Source organism: Oncorhynchus masou, unplaced genomic scaffold (genome assembly GCF_036934945.1).
Source record: "Oncorhynchus masou masou isolate Uvic2021 unplaced genomic scaffold, UVic_Omas_1.1 unplaced_scaffold_924, whole genome shotgun sequence".
NCBI classification, from domain to species: domain Eukaryota; kingdom Metazoa; phylum Chordata; class Actinopteri; order Salmoniformes; family Salmonidae; genus Oncorhynchus; species Oncorhynchus masou.
Window position 1 is genome coordinate 79,926 of NW_027015721.1, and position 18,774 is coordinate 98,699.

Here is an 18,774-nt window from a genome sequence, read left to right on the forward strand (position 1 = left end):
CGTGAGTTGGGTGGGTTATCTATGTTCCTTTTTCTATGTTGTGTTTGCGTTTGGCCTGGTATGGTTCTCAATCAGAGGCAGTTGTCGTTAGTTGTCTCAGATTGAGAATCATACTTAGGTAGCCTGTTTTCCCCATTTTGGTTGTGGGTGTTTGTTTTCTGTTTAGTGTTGTTGCACCTTACAGGACTGTTCGTTGGTTGTTTATTGTTTTGTTTCAGTGTTCATTAAAATATTTAAAATATGAACACTTACCACACTGCGTTTTGGTCCTCACCTTCTTCCACCGACGACGAACGTTACAGTCAGAGGATATAATTTTATCGTACAAATTGGAGGGTGTAATTTATCATAAGAATTGGAGGATGTAATTTACCATACGTCTTGGAGGGTGTAATTTATCATAAGAATTGGAGGATGTAATCTACCATACGTCTTGGAGGGTGTAATTTATCATAAGAATTGGAGGATGTAATCTACCATACGTCTTGGAGGGTGTAATTTATCATAAGAATTGGAGGATGTAATCTACCATACGTCTTGGAGGGTGTAATTTATCATAAGAATTGGAGGATGTAATTTACCATACGTCTTGGCTGATGTAATTTACCATACGTCTTGGAGGATGTAATTTACCATACGTCTTGGAGGATGTAATTTACCATACGTCTTGGATGATGTAATATATCATACGTCTTGGATGATGTAATTTACCATACGTCTTGGATGATGTAATTTACCATACGTCTTGGAGGATGTAATTTACCATACGTCTTGGATGATGTAATTTACCATACGTCTTGGATGATGTAATTTACCATACGTCTTGGAGGATGTAATATATCATACGTCTTGGAAGGTGTAATTTACCATACGTCTTGGAGGATGTAATTTACCATACGTCTTGGATGATGTAATTTACCATACGTCTTGGCTGATGTAATTTACCATACGTCTTGGAGGATGTAATTTACCATACGTCTTGGATGATGTAATTTACCATACGTCTTGGATGATGTAATTTACCATACGTCTTGGAGGATGTAATTTACCATACGTCTTGGAGGATGTAATTTACCATACGTCTTGGATGATGTAATTTACCATACGTCTTGGATGATGTAATTTACCATACGTCTTGGCTGATGTAATTTACCATACGTCTTGGCTGATGTAATTTGCCATACGTCTTGGAGGATGTAATATACCATACGTCTTGGCTGATGTAATTTACCATACGTCTTGGATGATGTAATATATCATACATCTTGGAGGGTGTAATTTACCATAAGTCTTGGAGGATGTAATATATCATACGTCTTGGAGGGTGTAATCTACCATACGTCTTGGAGGGTGTAATTTACCATAAGTCTTGGCTGATGTAATTTACCATACGTCTTGGAGGATGTAATTTACCATACGTCTTGGATGATGTAATTTACCATACGTCTTGGCTGATGTAATTTACCATACGTCTTGGAGGATGTAATATACCATACGTCTCTGATGATGTAATTTACCATACGTCTTGGAGGATGTAATATATCATACGTCTTGGAGGGTGTAATTTACCATACGTCTTGGAGGGTGTAATTTACCATACGTCTTGGATGATGTAATTTACCATACGTCTTGGAGGATGTAATATATCATACGTCTTGGAGGGTGTAATTTACCATACGTCTTGGAGGGTGTAATTTACCATACGTCTTGGATGATGTAATATATCATACGTCTTGGAGTGTGTAATTTAGCATACGTCTTGGAGGGTGTAATTTACCATACGTCTTGGAGGATGTAATATACCATACGTCTTGGATGATGTAATTTACCATACGTCTTGGAGGGTGTAATTTACCATACGTCTTGGAGGATGTAATATATCATACGTCTTGGAGGGTGTAATTTACCATACGTCTTGGAGGGTGTAATTTACCATACGTCTTGGAGGGTGTAATATACCATACGTCTTGGAGGGTGTAATTTACCATACATCTCGGAGGATGTAATTTACCATACGTCTTGGCTGATGTAATTTCCCATATGTCTAGGAGGGTGTAATTTACCATACGTCTTGGATGATGTAATTTACCATAGGTCTTGGAGGGTGTAATTTACCATACGTTTTAGTGTGGTCAGGGCGTGAGTTGGGTGGGTTATCTATGTTCCTTTTTCTATGTTGTGTTTGCGTTTGGCCTGGTATGGTTCTCAATCAGAGGCAGTTGTCGTTAGTTGTCTCAGATTGAGAATCATACTTAGGTAGCCTGTTTTCCCCATTTTGGTTGTGGGTGTTTGTTTTCTGTTTAGTGTTGTTGCACCTTACAGGACTGTTCGTTGGTTGTTTATTGTTTTGTTTCAGTGTTCATTAAAATATTTAAAATATGAACACTTACCACACTGCGTTTTGGTCCTCACCTTCTTCCACCGACGACGAACGTTACAGTCGGAGGATATAATGTTATCGTACAAATTGGAGGATGTAATTTATCATAAGAATTGGAGGATGTAATTTACCATACGTCTTGGATGATGTAATTTACCATACGTCTTGGATGATGTAATTTACCATACGTCTTGGATGATGTAATTTACCATACGTCTTGGAGGGTGTAATTTATCATACGTCTTGGATGATGTAATATATCATACGTCTTGGATGATGTAATTTACCATACGTCTTGGATGATGTAATTTACCATACGTCTTGGAGGATGTAATTTACCATACGTCTTGGATGATGTAATTTACCATACGTCTTGGAGGATGTAATTTACCATACGTCTTGGATGATGTAATTTGCCTTGGATGATGTAATTTACCATACGTCTTGGAGGATGTAATTTACCATACGTCTTGGATGATGTAATTTACCATACGTCTTGGATGATGTAATTTACCATACGTCTTGGCTGATGTAATTTACCATACGTCTTGGAGGATGTAATTTACCATACGTCTTGGATGATGTAATTTACCATACGTCTTGGATGATGTAATTTACCATACGTCTTGGAGGATGTAATTTACCATACGTCTTGGAGGATGTAATTTACCATACGTCTTGGATGATGTAATTTACCATACGTCTTGGCTGATGTAATTTACCATACGGAGGATGTAATTTACCATACGTCTTGGATGATGTAATTTACCATACGTCTTGGATGATGTAATTTACCATACGTCTTGGCTGATGTAATATATCATACGTCTTGGATGATGTAATTTACCATACGTCTTGGATGACGTAATTTACCATACGTCTTGGAGGATGTAATTTACCATACGTCTTGGATGATGTAATATATCATACGTCTTGGATGATGTAATTTACCATACGTCTTGGATGACGTAATTTACCATACGTCTTGGAGGATGTAATTTACCATACGTCTTGGATGATGTAATATATCATACGTCTTGGATGATGTAATTTACCATACGTCTTGGAGGATGTAATTTACCATACGTCTTGGAGGATGTAATTTACCATACGTCTTGGATGATGTAATTTACCATACGTCTTGGATGATGTAATTTACCATACGTCTTGGCTGATGTAATTTACCATACGTCTTGGAGGATGTAATTTACCATACGTCTTGGATGATGTAATTTACCATACGTCTTGGATGATGTAATTTACCATACGTCTTGGCTGATGTAATTTACCATACGTCTTGGATGATGTAATTTACCATACGTCTTGGAGGATGTAATATATCATACGTCTTGGAGGGTGTAATTTACCATACGTCTTGGAGGATGTAATATATCATACTTCTTGGAGGGTGTAATTTACCATACGTTTTGGAGGGTGTAATTTACCATACGTCTTTGCTGATGTAATTTACCATACGTCTTGGATGATGTAATTTACCATACGTCTTGGCTGATGTAATTTGCCATACGTCTTGGAGGATGTAATATACCATACGTCTTGGCTGATGTAATTTACCATACGTCTTGGATGATGTAATATATCATACATCTTGGAGGGTGTAATTTACCATAAGTCTTGGAGGATGTAATATATCATACGTCTTGGAGGGTGTAATCTACCATACGTCTTGGAGGGTGTAATTTACCATAAGTCTTGGCTGATGTAATTTACCATACGTCTTGGAGGATGTAATTTACCATACGTCTTGGAGTGTGTAATTTAGCATACGTCTTGGAGGGTGTAATTTACCATACGTCTTGGAGGATGTAATATACCATACGTCTTGGATGATGTAATTTACCATACGTCTTGGCTGATGTAATTTCCCATATGTCTAGGAGGGTGTAATTTACCATACGTCTTGGATGATGTAATTTACCATACGTCTTGGAGGGTGTAATATACCATACGTCTTGGAGGGTGTAATTTACCATACGTCTTGGAGGGTGTAATTTACCATACGTCTTGGAGGGTGTAATTTACCATACATCTCGGAGGATGTAATTTACCATACGTCTTGGCTGATGTAATTTCCCATATGTCTAGGAGGGTGTAATTTACCATACGTCTTGGATGATGTAATTTACCATACGTCTTGGAGGATGTAATATATCATACGTCTTGGAGGGTGTAATTTACCATACGTCTTGGAGGGTGTAATTTACCATACGTTTTAGTGTGGTCAGGGCGTGAGTTGGGTGGGTTATCTATGTTCCTTTTTCTATGTTGTGTTTGCGTTTGGCCTGGTATGGTTCTCAATCAGAGGCAGTTGTCGTTAGTTGTCTCAGATTGAGAATCATACTTAGGTAGCCTGTTTTCCCCATTTTGGTTGTGGGTGTTTGTTTTCTGTTTAGTGTTGTTGCACCTTACAGGACTGTTCGTTGGTTGTTTATTGTTTTATTTCAGTGTTCATTAAAATATTTAAATTATGAACACTTACCACACTGCGTTTTGGTCCTCACCTTCTTCCACCGACGACGAACGTTACAGTCGGAGGATATAATGTTATCGTACAAATTGGAGGATGTAATTTACCATACGTCTTGGATGATGTAATATATCATAAGAATTGGAGGATGTAATTTACCATACGTCTTGGAGGATGTAATTTACCATACGTCTTGGATGATGTAATTTACCATACGTCTTGGATGATGTAATTTACCATACGTCTTGGCTGATGTAATATACCATACGTCTTGGATGATGTAATTTACCATACGTCTTGGATGATGTAATTTACCATACGTCTTGGAGGATGTAATTTACCATACGTCTTGGAGGATGTAATTTACCATACGTCTTGGATGATGTAATTTACCATACGTCTTGGATGATGTAATTTACCATACGTCTTGGAGGGTGTAATTTATCATAAGAATTGGAGGATGTAATTTATCATAAGAATTGGAGGATGTAATTTACCATACGTCTTGGATGATGTAATATATCATACGTCTTGGATGATGTAATTTACCATACGTCTTGGATGATGTAATTTACCATACGTCTTGGAGGATGTAATTTACCATACGTCTTGGATGATGTAATTTACCATACGTCTTGGAGGATGTAATTTACCATACGTCTTGGATGATGTAATTTACCATACGTCTTGGATGATGTAATTTACCATACGTCTTGGATGATGTAATTTACCATACGTCTTGGAGGATGTAATTTACCATACGTCTTGGATGATGTAATTTACCATACGTCTTGGAGGATGTAATTTACCATACGTCTTGGATGATGTAATTTACCATACGTCTTGGAGGATGTAATTTACCATACGTCTTGGAGGATGTAATTTACCATACGTCTTGGATGATGTAATTTACCATACGTCTTGGCTGATGTAATTTACCATACGTCTTGGAGGATGTAATTTACCATACGTCTTGGATGATGTAATTTACCATACGTCTTGGATGATGTAATTTACCATACGTCTTGGCTGATGTAATATATCATACGTCTTGGATGATGTAATTTACCATACGTCTTGGATGACGTAATTTACCATACGTCTTGGAGGATGTAATTTACCATACGTCTTGGATGATGTAATATATCATACGTCTTGGATGATGTAATTTACCATACGTCTTGGATGACGTAATTTACCATACGTCTTGGAGGATGTAATTTACCACACGTCTTGGATGATGTAATATATCATACGTCTTGGATGATGTAATTTACCATACGTCTTGGAGGATGTAATTTACCATACGTCTTGGAGGATGTAATTTACCATACGTCTTGGATGATGTAATTTACCATACGTCTTGGATGATGTAATTTACCATACGTCTTGGCTGATGTAATTTACCATACGTCTTGGAGGATGTAATTTACCATACGTCTTGGATGATGTAATTTACCATACGTCTTGGATGATGTAATTTACCATACGTCTTGGCTGATGTAATTTACCATACGTCTTGGAGGATGTAATTTACCATACGTCTTGGATGATGTAATTTACCATACGTCTTGGATGATGTAATTTACCATACGTCTTGGCTGATGTAATTTACCATACGTCTTGGAGGATGTAATTTACCATACGTCTTGGATGATGTAATTTACCATACGTCTTGGATGATGTAATTTACCATACGTCTTGGCTGATGTAATTTACCATACGTCTTGGATGATGTAATTTACCATACGTCTTGGAGGATGTAATATATCATACGTCTTGGAGGGTGTAATTTACCATACGTCTTGGAGGATGTAATATATCATACTTCTTGGAGGGTGTAATTTACCATACGTTTTGGAGGGTGTAATTTACCATACGTCTTTGCTGATGTAATTTACCATACGTCTTGGATGATGTAATTTACCATACGTCTTGGCTGATGTAATTTGCCATACGTCTTGGAGGATGTAATATACCATACGTCTTGGCTGATGTAATTTACCATACGTCTTGGATGATGTAATATATCATACATCTTGGAGGGTGTAATTTACCATAAGTCTTGGAGGATGTAATATATCATACGTCTTGGAGGGTGTAATCTACCATACGTCTTGGAGGGTGTAATTTACCATAAGTCTTGGCTGATGTAATTTACCATACGTCTTGGAGGATGTAATTTACCATACGTCTTGGAGTGTGTAATTTAGCATACGTCTTGGAGGGTGTAATTTACCATACGTCTTGGAGGATGTAATATACCATACGTCTTGGATGATGTAATTTACCATACGTCTTGGCTGATGTAATTTCCCATATGTCTAGGAGGGTGTAATTTACCATACGTCTTGGATGATGTAATTTACCATACGTCTTGGAGGGTGTAATATACCATACGTCTTGGAGGGTGTAATTTACCATACGTCTTGGAGGGTGTAATTTACCATACGTCTTGGAGGGTGTAATTTACCATACATCTCGGAGGATGTAATTTACCATACGTCTTGGCTGATGTAATTTCCCATATGTCTAGGAGGGTGTAATTTACCATACGTCTTGGATGATGTAATTTACCATACGTCTTGGAGGATGTAATATATCATACGTCTTGGAGGGTGTAATTTACCATACGTCTTGGAGGGTGTAATTTACCATACGTTTTAGTGTGGTCAGGGCGTGAGTTGGGTGGGTTATCTATGTTCCTTTTTCTATGTTGTGTTTGCGTTTGGCCTGGTATGGTTCTCAATCAGAGGCAGTTGTCGTTAGTTGTCTCAGATTGAGAATCATACTTAGGTAGCCTGTTTTCCCCATTTTGGTTGTGGGTGTTTGTTTTCTGTTTAGTGTTGTTGCACCTTACAGGACTGTTCGTTGGTTGTTTATTGTTTTATTTCAGTGTTCATTAAAATATTTAAATTATGAACACTTACCACACTGCGTTTTGGTCCTCACCTTCTTCCACCGACGACGAACGTTACAGTCGGAGGATATAATGTTATCGTACAAATTGGAGGATGTAATTTACCATACGTCTTGGATGATGTAATTTACCATACGTCTTGGATGATGTAATATATCATAAGAATTGGAGGATGTAATTTACCATACGTCTTGGAGGATGTAATATATCATAAGAATTGGAGGATGTAATTTACCATACGTCTTGGCTGATGTAATATACCATACGTCTTGGATGATGTAATTTACCATACGTCTTGGATGATGTAATTTACCATACGTCTTGGAGGATGTAATTTACCATACGTCTTGGAGGATGTAATTTACCATACGTCTTGGATGATGTAATTTACCATACGTCTTGGATGATGTAATTTACCATACGTCTTGGAGGGTGTAATTTATCATAAGAATTGGAGGATGTAATTTATCATAAGAATTGGAGGATGTAATTTACCATACGTCTTGGATGATGTAATATATCATACGTCTTGGATGATGTAATTTACCATACGTCTTGGATGATGTAATTTACCATACGTCTTGGAGGATGTAATTTACCATACGTCTTGGATGATGTAATTTACCATACGTCTTGGAGGATGTAATTTACCATACGTCTTGGATGATGTAATTTACCATACGTCTTGGATGATGTAATTTACCATACGTCTTGGATGATGTAATTTACCATACGTCTTGGAGGATGTAATTTACCATACGTCTTGGATGATGTAATTTACCATACGTCTTGGAGGATGTAATTTACCATACGTCTTGGATGATGTAATTTACCATACGTCTTGGATGATGTAATTTACCATACGTCTTGGCTGATGTAATTTACCATACGTCTTGGAGGATGTAATTTACCATACGTCTTGGATGATGTAATTTACCATACGTCTTGGATGATGTAATTTACCATACGTCTTGGCTGATGTAATATACCATACGTCTTGGATGATGTAATTTACCATACGTCTTGGAGGATGTAATATACCATACGTCTTGGATGATGTAATTTAGCATACGTCTTGGAGGATGTAATATATCATACGTCTTGGAGGGTGTAATTTACCATACGTCTTGGAGGGTGTAATTTACCATACGTCTTGGCTGATGTAATTTACCATACATCTTGGAGGGTGTAATTTACCATACGTCTTGGAGGATGTAATATATCATACGTCTTGGAGGATGTAATTTACCATACGTCTTGGAGGGTGTAATATATCGTACATCTTGGAGGATGTAATTTACCATACGTCTTGGATGATGTAATTTACCATACGTCTTGGCTGATGTAATTTACCATACGTCTTGGAGGGTGTAATATATCGTACATCTTGGAGGATGTAATTTACCATACGTCTTGGATGATGTAATTTACCATACGTCTTGGCTGATGTAATTTACCATACGTCTTGGATGATGTAATTTACCATACGTCTTGGAGGATGTAATATATCATACGTCTTGGAGGGTGTAATTTACCATACGTCTTGGAGGATGTAATATATCATACGTCTTGGAGGGTGTAATTTACCATACGTTTTGGAGGGTGTAATTTACCATACGTCTTTGCTGATGTAATTTACCATACGTCTTGGATGATGTAATTTACCATACGTCTTGGCTGATGTAATTTGCCATACGTCTTGGAGGATGTAATATACCATACGTCTTGGCTGATGTAATTTACCATACGTCTTGGATGATGTAATATATCATACATCTTGGAGGGTGTAATTTACCATAAGTCTTGGAGGATGTAATATATCATACGTCTTGGAGGGTGTAATCTACCATACGTCTTGGAGGGTGTAATATATCATACGTCTTGGAGGGTGTAATCTACCATACGTCTTGGAGGGTGTAATTTACCATAAGTCTTGGCTGATGTAATTTACCATACGTCTTGGAGGATGTAATTTACCATACGTCTTGGATGATGTAATTTACCATACGTCTTGGCTGATGTAATTTACCATACGTCTTGGAGGATGTAATATACCATACGTCTTGGATGATGTAATTTACCATACGTCTTGGAGGATGTAATATATCATACGTCTTGGAGGGTGTAATTTACCATACGTCTTGGAGGGTGTAATTTACCATACGTCTTGGATGATGTAATATATCATACGTCTTGGAGTGTGTAATTTAGCATACGTCTTGGAGGGTGTAATTTACCATACGTCTTGGAGGATGTAATTTACCATACGTCTTGGATGATGTAATTTACCATACGTCTTGGAGGATGTAATTTACCATACGTCTTGGATGATGTAATTTACCATACGTCTTGGATGATGTAATTTACCATACGTCTTGGCTGATGTAATTTACCATACGTCTTGGAGGATGTAATTTACCATACGCCTTGGATGATGTAATTTACCATACGTCTTGGATGATGTAATTTACCATACGTCTTGGCTGATGTAATTTACCATACGTCTTGGATGATGTAATTTACCATACGTCTTGGAGGATGTAATATATCATACGTCTTGGAGGGTGTAATTTACCATACGTCTTGGAGGATGTAATATATCATACGTCTTGGAGGGTGTAATTTACCATACGTTTTGGAGGGTGTAATTTACCATACGTCTTTGCTGATGTAATTTACCATACGTCTTGGATGATGTAATTTACCATACGTCCTGGCTGATGTAATTTGCCATACGTCTTGGAGGATGTAATATACCATACGTCTTGGCTGATGTAATTTACCATACGTCTTGGATGATGTAATATATCATACATCTTGGAGGGTGTAATTTACCATAAGTCTTGGAGGATGTAATATATCATACGTCTTGGAGGGTGTAATCTACCATACGTCTTGAGGGTGTAATATATCATACGTCTTGGAGGGTGTAATCTACCATACGTCTTGGAGGGTGTAATTTACCATAAGTCTTGGCTGATGTAATTTACCATACGCCTTGGAGGATGTAATTTACCATACGTCTTGGATGATGTAATTTACCATACGTCTTGGCTGATGTAATTTACCATACGTCTTGGAGGATGTAATATACCATACGTCTTGGATGATGTAATTTACCATACGTCTTGGAGGATGTAATATATCATACGTCTTGGAGGGTGTAATTTACCATACGTCTTGGAGGGTGTAATTTACCATACGTCTTGGATGATGTAATATATCATACGTCTTGGAGTGTGTAATTTAGCATACGTCTTGGAGGGTGTACTTTACCATACGTCTTGGAGGATGTAATATACCATACGTCTTGGATGATGTAATTTACCATACGTCTTGGAGGGTGTAATTTACCATACGTCTTGGAGGATGTAATATATCATACGTCTTGGAGGGTGTAATTTACCATACGTCTTGGAGGGTGTAATTTACCATACGTCTTGGAGGGTGTAATATACCAGGGTGTAATTTACCATACGTTTTGGAGGGTGTAATTTACCATACGTCTTTGCTGATGTAATTTACCATACGTCTTGGATGATGTAATTTACCATACGTCTTGGCTGATGTAATTTGCCATACGTCTTGGAGGATGTAATATACCATACGTCTTGGCTGATGTAATTTACCATACGTCTTGGATGATGTAATATATCATACATCTTGGAGGGTGTAATTTACCATAAGTCTTGGAGGATGTAATATATCATACGTCTTGGAGGGTGTAATCTACCATACGTCTTGGAGGGTGTAATATATCATACGTCTTGGAGGGTGTAATCTACCATACGTCTTGGAGGGTGTAATTTACCATAAGTCTTGGCTGATGTAATTTACCATACGTCTTGGAGGATGTAATTTACCATACGTCTTGGATGATGTAATTTACCATACGTCTTGGCTGATGTAATTTACCATCGTCTTGGAGGATGTAATATACCATACGCCTTGGATGATGTAATTTACCATACGTCTTGGAGGATGTAATATATCATACGTCTTGGAGGGTGTAATTTACCATACGTCTTGGAGGGTGTAATTTACCATACGTCTTGGATGATGTAATATATCATACGTCTTGGAGTGTGTAATTTAGCATACGTCTTGGAGGGTGTACTTTACCATTCGTCTTGGAGGATGTAATATACCATACGTCTTGGATGATGTAATTTACCATACGTCTTGGAGGGTGTAATTTACCATACGTCTTGGAGGATGTAATATATCATACGTCTTGGAGGGTGTAATTTACCATACGTCTTGGAGGGTGTAATTTACCATACGTCTTGGAGGGTGTAATATACCATACGTCTTGGAGGGTGTAATTTACCATACATCTCGGAGGATGTAATTTACCATACGTCTTGGCTGATGTAATTTCCCATATGTCTAGGAGGGTGTAATTTACCATACGTCTTGGATGATGTAATTTACCATACGTCTTGGAGGATGTAATATATCATACGTCTTGGAGGGTGTAATTTACCATACGTCTTGGAGGGTGTAATTTACCATACGTCTTGGCTGATGTAATTTACCATACATCTTGGAGGGTGTAATTTACCATACGTCTTGGAGGATGTAATATATCATACGTCTTGGAGGATGTAATTTACCATACGTCTTGGAGGGTGTAATATATCGTACATCTTGGAGGATGTAATTTACCATACGTCTTGGATGATGTAATTTACCATACGTCTTGGCTGATGTAATTTACCATACGTCTTGGAGGGTGTAATATATCGTACATCTTGGAGGATGTAATTTACCATACGTCTTGGATGATGTAATTTACCATACGTCTTGGCTGATGTAATTTACCATACGTCTTGGATGATGTAATTTACCATACGTCTTGGAGGATGTAATATATCATACGTCTTGGAGGGTGTAATTTACCATACGTCTTGGAGGATGTAATATATCATACGTCTTGGAGGGTGTAATTTACCATACGTTTTGGAGGGTGTAATTTACCATACGTCTTTGCTGATGTAATTTACCATACGTCTTGGATGATGTAATTTACCATACGTCTTGGCTGATGTAATTTGCCATACGTCTTGGAGGATGTAATATACCATACGCCTTGGCTGATGTAATTTACCATACGTCTTGGATGATGTAATATATCATACATCTTGGAGGGTGTAATTTACCATAAGTCTTGGAGGATGTAATATATCATACGTCTTGGAGGGTGTAATCTACCATACGTCTTGGAGGGTGTAATATATCATACGTCTTGGAGGGTGTAATCTACCATACGTCTTGGAGGGTGTAATTTACCATAAGTCTTGGCTGATGTAATTTACCATACGTCTTGGAGGATGTAATTTACCATACGTCTTGGATGATGTAATTTACCATACGTCTTGGCTGATGTAATTTACCATACGTCTTGGAGGATGTAATATACCATACGTCTTGGATGATGTAATTTACCATACGTCTTGGAGGATGTAATATATCATACGTCTTGGAGGGTGTAATTTACCATACGTCTTGGAGGGTGTAATTTACCATACGTCTTGGATGATGTAATATATCATACGTCTTGGAGTGTGTAATTTAGCATACGTCTTGGAGGGTGTAATTTACCATACGTCTTGGAGGGTGTAATATACCATACGTCTTGGAGGGTGTAATTTACCATACGTCTTGGAGGGTGTAATTTACCATACGTCTTGGAGGATGTAATATATCATACGTCTTGGAGGGTGTAATTTACCATACGTCTTGGAGGGTGTAATTTACCATACGTCTTGGAGGGTGTAATATACCATACGTCTTGGAGGATGTAATTTACCATACGTCTTGGAGGATGTAATATATCATACGTCTTGGAGGGTGTAATTTACCATACGTCTTGGAGGGTGTAATTTACCATACGTCTTGGAGGGTGTAATATACCATACGTCTTGGAGGGTGTAATTTACCATACATCTCGGAGGATGTAATTTACCATACGTCTTGGCTGATGTAATTTCCCATATGTCTAGGAGGGTGTAATTTACCATACGTCTTGGATGATGTAATTTACCATACGTCTTGGAGGATGTAATATATCATACGTCTTGGAGGGTGTAATTTACCATACGTCTTGGCTGATGTAATTTACCATACATCTTGGAGGGTGTAATTTACCATACGTCTTGGAGGATGTAATATATCATACGTCTTGTAGGATGTAATCTACCATACGTCTTGGAGGGTGTAATATATCGTACATCTTGGAGGATGTAATTTACCATACGTCTTGGAGGGTGTAATTTACCATACGTCTTGGCTGATGTAATTTACCATACGTCTTGGAGGATGTAATATATCGTACATCTTGGAGGGTGTAATATATCGTACATCTTGGGGGGTGTAATATATCGTACATCTTCGAGGGTGTAATATAGCTTGCACCTCCGTCACTCGGTCGCGTCAAGCCATTGTTTTTAACGTTCTCAAGCCGCCCTCTGTCAGCGCAGCCATAGTGGTGCCTTAAAGGGGGTGATGAGCACAATCATTCTGGACGGAGGAGAACTACTGTTTAGTCTAAATAACAACTATAGTGCCTGGAAATACAAGATTTTTTTTGTACAAAATATTTTGTAGGAAACAACTTTGCCGTTGACCTCCCCTCAATCTTAGCTTGCTAGCTAACGTTATACTATATGTAAAGTCAATCTTGTGACATCCAGATGATGACAAAGGGTTTTCCTACTAATCATTTGCCTCCTTTTTTTAATGTCATTATACTTCCAAGCCATTGCAATGGATGTTGGATAACATTTTCATCAGCGCTCATTGACGATGCATTGAGTAGAATGCTCAGTCTGGCATCAGTCCTAAAACGCACGTTCAAAACAATATTGTGATGAGACATGCAACCCGTGAATAGTATTGTACATCTTAATCTGAGACCAGGTTGCTTGTTAGGCAGTAACAAGAAAGAAGAATTACAGGAATCATTTATATTGTCAGTTAGGGGAACTAACGACAAAGGTTAAGAGAATTGGCTTAAGTTTAGAATAAGGGTTAGCTAAAATGCTCCACTTGTCACGTTTTTTTATTTAACCAGGCAAGTCAGTTAAGAACAAATTCTTATTTTCAATGACGGCCTAGGAACAGTGGGTTAACTGCCTGTTCAGGGGCAGAACGACAGATCTGTACCTTGTCAGCTTGGGGGTTTGAACTTGCAACCTTTCGGTTACTAGTCCAATGCTCTAACCACTAGGCTACCCTGTCGCCCCTTGAACAGGCAACCTTTGGAGTGCTAGAAGGTCAGGGATTGCGCTCACCCATCCTCCCTGACCAATATAAGATTGATTGACTGATTGATCTGCCCTGTAGTTCCTTGTCCCAGAGCTGCGTAGCCTGCAGGTGTTGGTCGTCTTCTTCCTGATCTCAGCCTATGAGGTGGGACCTGGTCCTATTTCCTGGTTCATCGCTGCAGAGCTGTTTGACCAGCCAGCCAGACCAATCGCCATGGCCTTCACCAGCATGCTCAACTGGGGAGGGAAGTTCATGCTGGCCCTGCTCTTTCCTCCACTACTGGTAAATTTAACATAGCCTGTGTCATAGGATAGCTGTAATACAACACCAATAGTAAAATACATTATAGCACCAATAGTGCATGACATAATGGCACCAATAGTACATGACATTATGGCACCAATAGTACATGACATAATGGCACCAATAGTACATGACAGTATGGCACCAATAGTACATGACATAATGGCACCAATAGTACATGACATAATGGCACCAATAGTACATGACATTATGGCACCAATAGTACATGACATTATAGCACCAATAGTACATGACATTATGGCACCAATAGTACATGACATTATGGCACCAATAGTACATGACATTATAGCACCAATAGGACATGACACTATGGCACCAATAGTACATGACATAATGGCACCAATAGTACATGACACTATGGCACCAATAGTACATGACATAATGGCACCAATAGTACATGACATAATGGCACTAATAGTACATGACATTATAGCACCAATAGTACATGACATTATGGCACCAATAGTACATGACATTATGGCACCAATAGTACATGACATTATAGCACCAATAGGACATGACACTATGGCACCAATAGTACATGACATAATGGCACCAATAGTACATGACACTATGGCACCAACAGTACATGACATAATGGCACCAATAGTACATGACATAATGGCACTAATAGTACATGACATTATAGCACCAATAGTACATGACATTATAGCACCAATAGTACATGACACTATGGCACCAATAGTACATGACACTATGGCACCAATAGTACATGACATTATAGCACCAATAGTACATGACACTATGGCACCAATAGTACATGACACTATGGCACCAATAGTACATGGCACTATGGCACCAATAGTACATGACATTATGGCACCAATAGTACATGACAGTATGGCACCAATAGTACATGACATTATAGCACCAATAGTACATGACAGTATGGCACCAATAGTACATGACATTATAGCACCAATAGTACATGACACTATGGCACCAATAGTACATGACAGTATGGCACCAATAGTACATGACATTATAGCACCAATAGTACATGACATAATGGCCTGTTTGATATCATAGATAGGACTATCTTCTAAAATGAGTCAATGAAATGTACTGCAATTTCCAGTCGTGTTAATTAACTCTCTGCTCCTGTGTGTGTGTGTGTGTGTGTGTGTGTGTGTGTGTGTGTGTGTGTGTGTGTGTGTGTGTGTGTGTGTGTGTGTGTGTGTGTGTGTGTGTGTGTGTGTGTGTGTGTGTGTGTGTGTGTGTGTGTGTGTGTGTGTGTGTGTGTGTGTGTGTGTGTGTGTGTGTGTGTGTGTGTGTGTGTCTCTCTCTCTCTCTGTAGAAACTGTGTGGTGCTTATGTGTACCTCCTCTTTATGACCATGGCTCTGACAGCCTTCAGCTTCACTTGGAGACGCCTACCTGAGACCAAGGGACGCACCTTCGATGACATCGCAGCCGAGTTCCGAGAGTCCGAGGGCATCCCCCTGCACATTAAGACTGGTTTCAACACCTTCCCCTGACCTGACCGCCCTGGCCCTCCTCTCACCTTAACCCCTCCCCGGAGGTCGGAGGTTGTACTGGGGGGTCACCAAGGTCTTCTTGTGTTCAACCTGCGCTTGGGACAAATGTTTTATTGTATTTAACCTTTTGTTTAACCAGGTAGTCAGAACACGACCTCTAACACAAAGGAGACATCGGGACTGATACAGGACTTCAGGTGGTGGCCTCCCACAGTGTTGTCCGTTTTCTGATGACGTGTACATTTATAAACATCAAAAATACAATTTCCTCTGTTACTGTAGTAGTCACGCATATGTATCATAAAATGGATAAATATTATTATCTGGATTGTTGGATTGAGGCATTACGATAACTTGTTTTCAGATCCATACCATTGAATATTTACAGTGAATCTCCCGTATATAAGAGTTTATAAGAGTCTGAAGCTCATGTCTATAAGAGATTATAAGAGTCTAAAGCTCCTGTATATAAGAGATTATAAATCTGATTCTCCTTTATATAAGAGTTTGTAACAGTCTGAAACTACCGTATATAAGAGATTATAAGAGTCTGAAGCTCCTATATATAAGAGTTTGTAACAGTCTGAATCTCCAGTATATAAGAGTTTATAAGAGTCTGTCTCCTATCTACAAGACTTTATAAGAGTCTAAAGCCCCTGTACCTGATGAAACATTGAAACATTGAACTTCTTGTGGCGTGGTTCTCCTCCATTGGACAGAAGCGTTCCTCACAACTATCTGCTTCTGAGCAGCTTCACCTAAGCAGTAAGGTTAACACTTTACAGTAAGGTACCATTTGTAAAGAGTCTGTAAAGGGTTAAGTGATTATTTAGGGCATTTATAAATGCATTATAAACCATTAATAAGTGAGGGATAATCAACGAGAGGTTTCTGAGTTTGTGAAAATAATGATTGACGATGAACAAAACTTCCACAGAGTTACATTATTTTCCAGAGAACGATAGAGCCCCTTGTCCCTTATATACCGAGGCTATAGACAGGTTGGTTGTTTAGCAACAAAACTGAAACGTGCACAATTACGGAGCAAAACAGACGTGGGTTGGCCTAGAATGTTTTACAACATGTAAACTATAATTTGTCTCTAATGTTTTATTGAAAACATAAATACATTTGCACAAATGAGCACTTGTTGTCTCTCTAATAAATCTTTACAGTTGTTGATTAGTTAGCTAAGTAGAAAATGTTTTGCCATATTAGCATTGACATGATATCAGTCTGGTTCATCCTTTGAGCAATTTCCAAACGCCTGAAGGTACCACGTTCATCTGTACAAACAATAGTACCAAGTATAAACACAATGGGACCACGCAGCCGTATACCGTCCAGCAAGGAGACGCATTCTGTCTCCTAGGAGATGAACGACTTTGGTGCGAAAAGTGCAAATCAATCCCAGAACAACGGCAAAGGACCTGTGAAGATGCTGGAGGAAACAGGTACAAAAGTATCTATATCCCCAGTAAACGAGTCCTATATCGACATAACCTGAAGGCCATTTAGCAAGGAAGAAGCCACTGCTCCAAAACTGCCATTAAAAATCCAGACTACGGTTTGCAACTGCACATGGGGACAAAGGTTGTACTTTTTGGAGAAATGTCATCCGGTCTGATGAAACAAAAATATAACTGTTTGGCCATTATGACCATCGTTACGCTTGGAGGAAAAAAGTGGGAGGCTTGCAATCCGAAGAACTCCATGCTAACTGTGAAGCACGGGGGTGGCAGCATCATGTTGTGGGGGGTGCTTTGCTGTAGGAGGGACTGGTACACTTTACAAAATAGATGGCATCATGAGGCAGAAAATTATGTGGATATATTGAAGCAACATCTCAAGGCATCAGTCAGGAAGTTAAAGCTTGGTCGCAAATGGGTTTTCCA

General features: G+C 38.6%; 1 pseudogene; it reads left to right on the forward strand.

The window, feature by feature from the left end:
* Positions 1 to 17,031, forward strand: part of LOC135538175 (solute carrier family 2, facilitated glucose transporter member 1-like) — a 71,055-nt pseudogene extending 54,024 nt beyond the window's left edge.
* Positions 17,032 to 18,774: the final 1,743 nt, after the last annotated feature.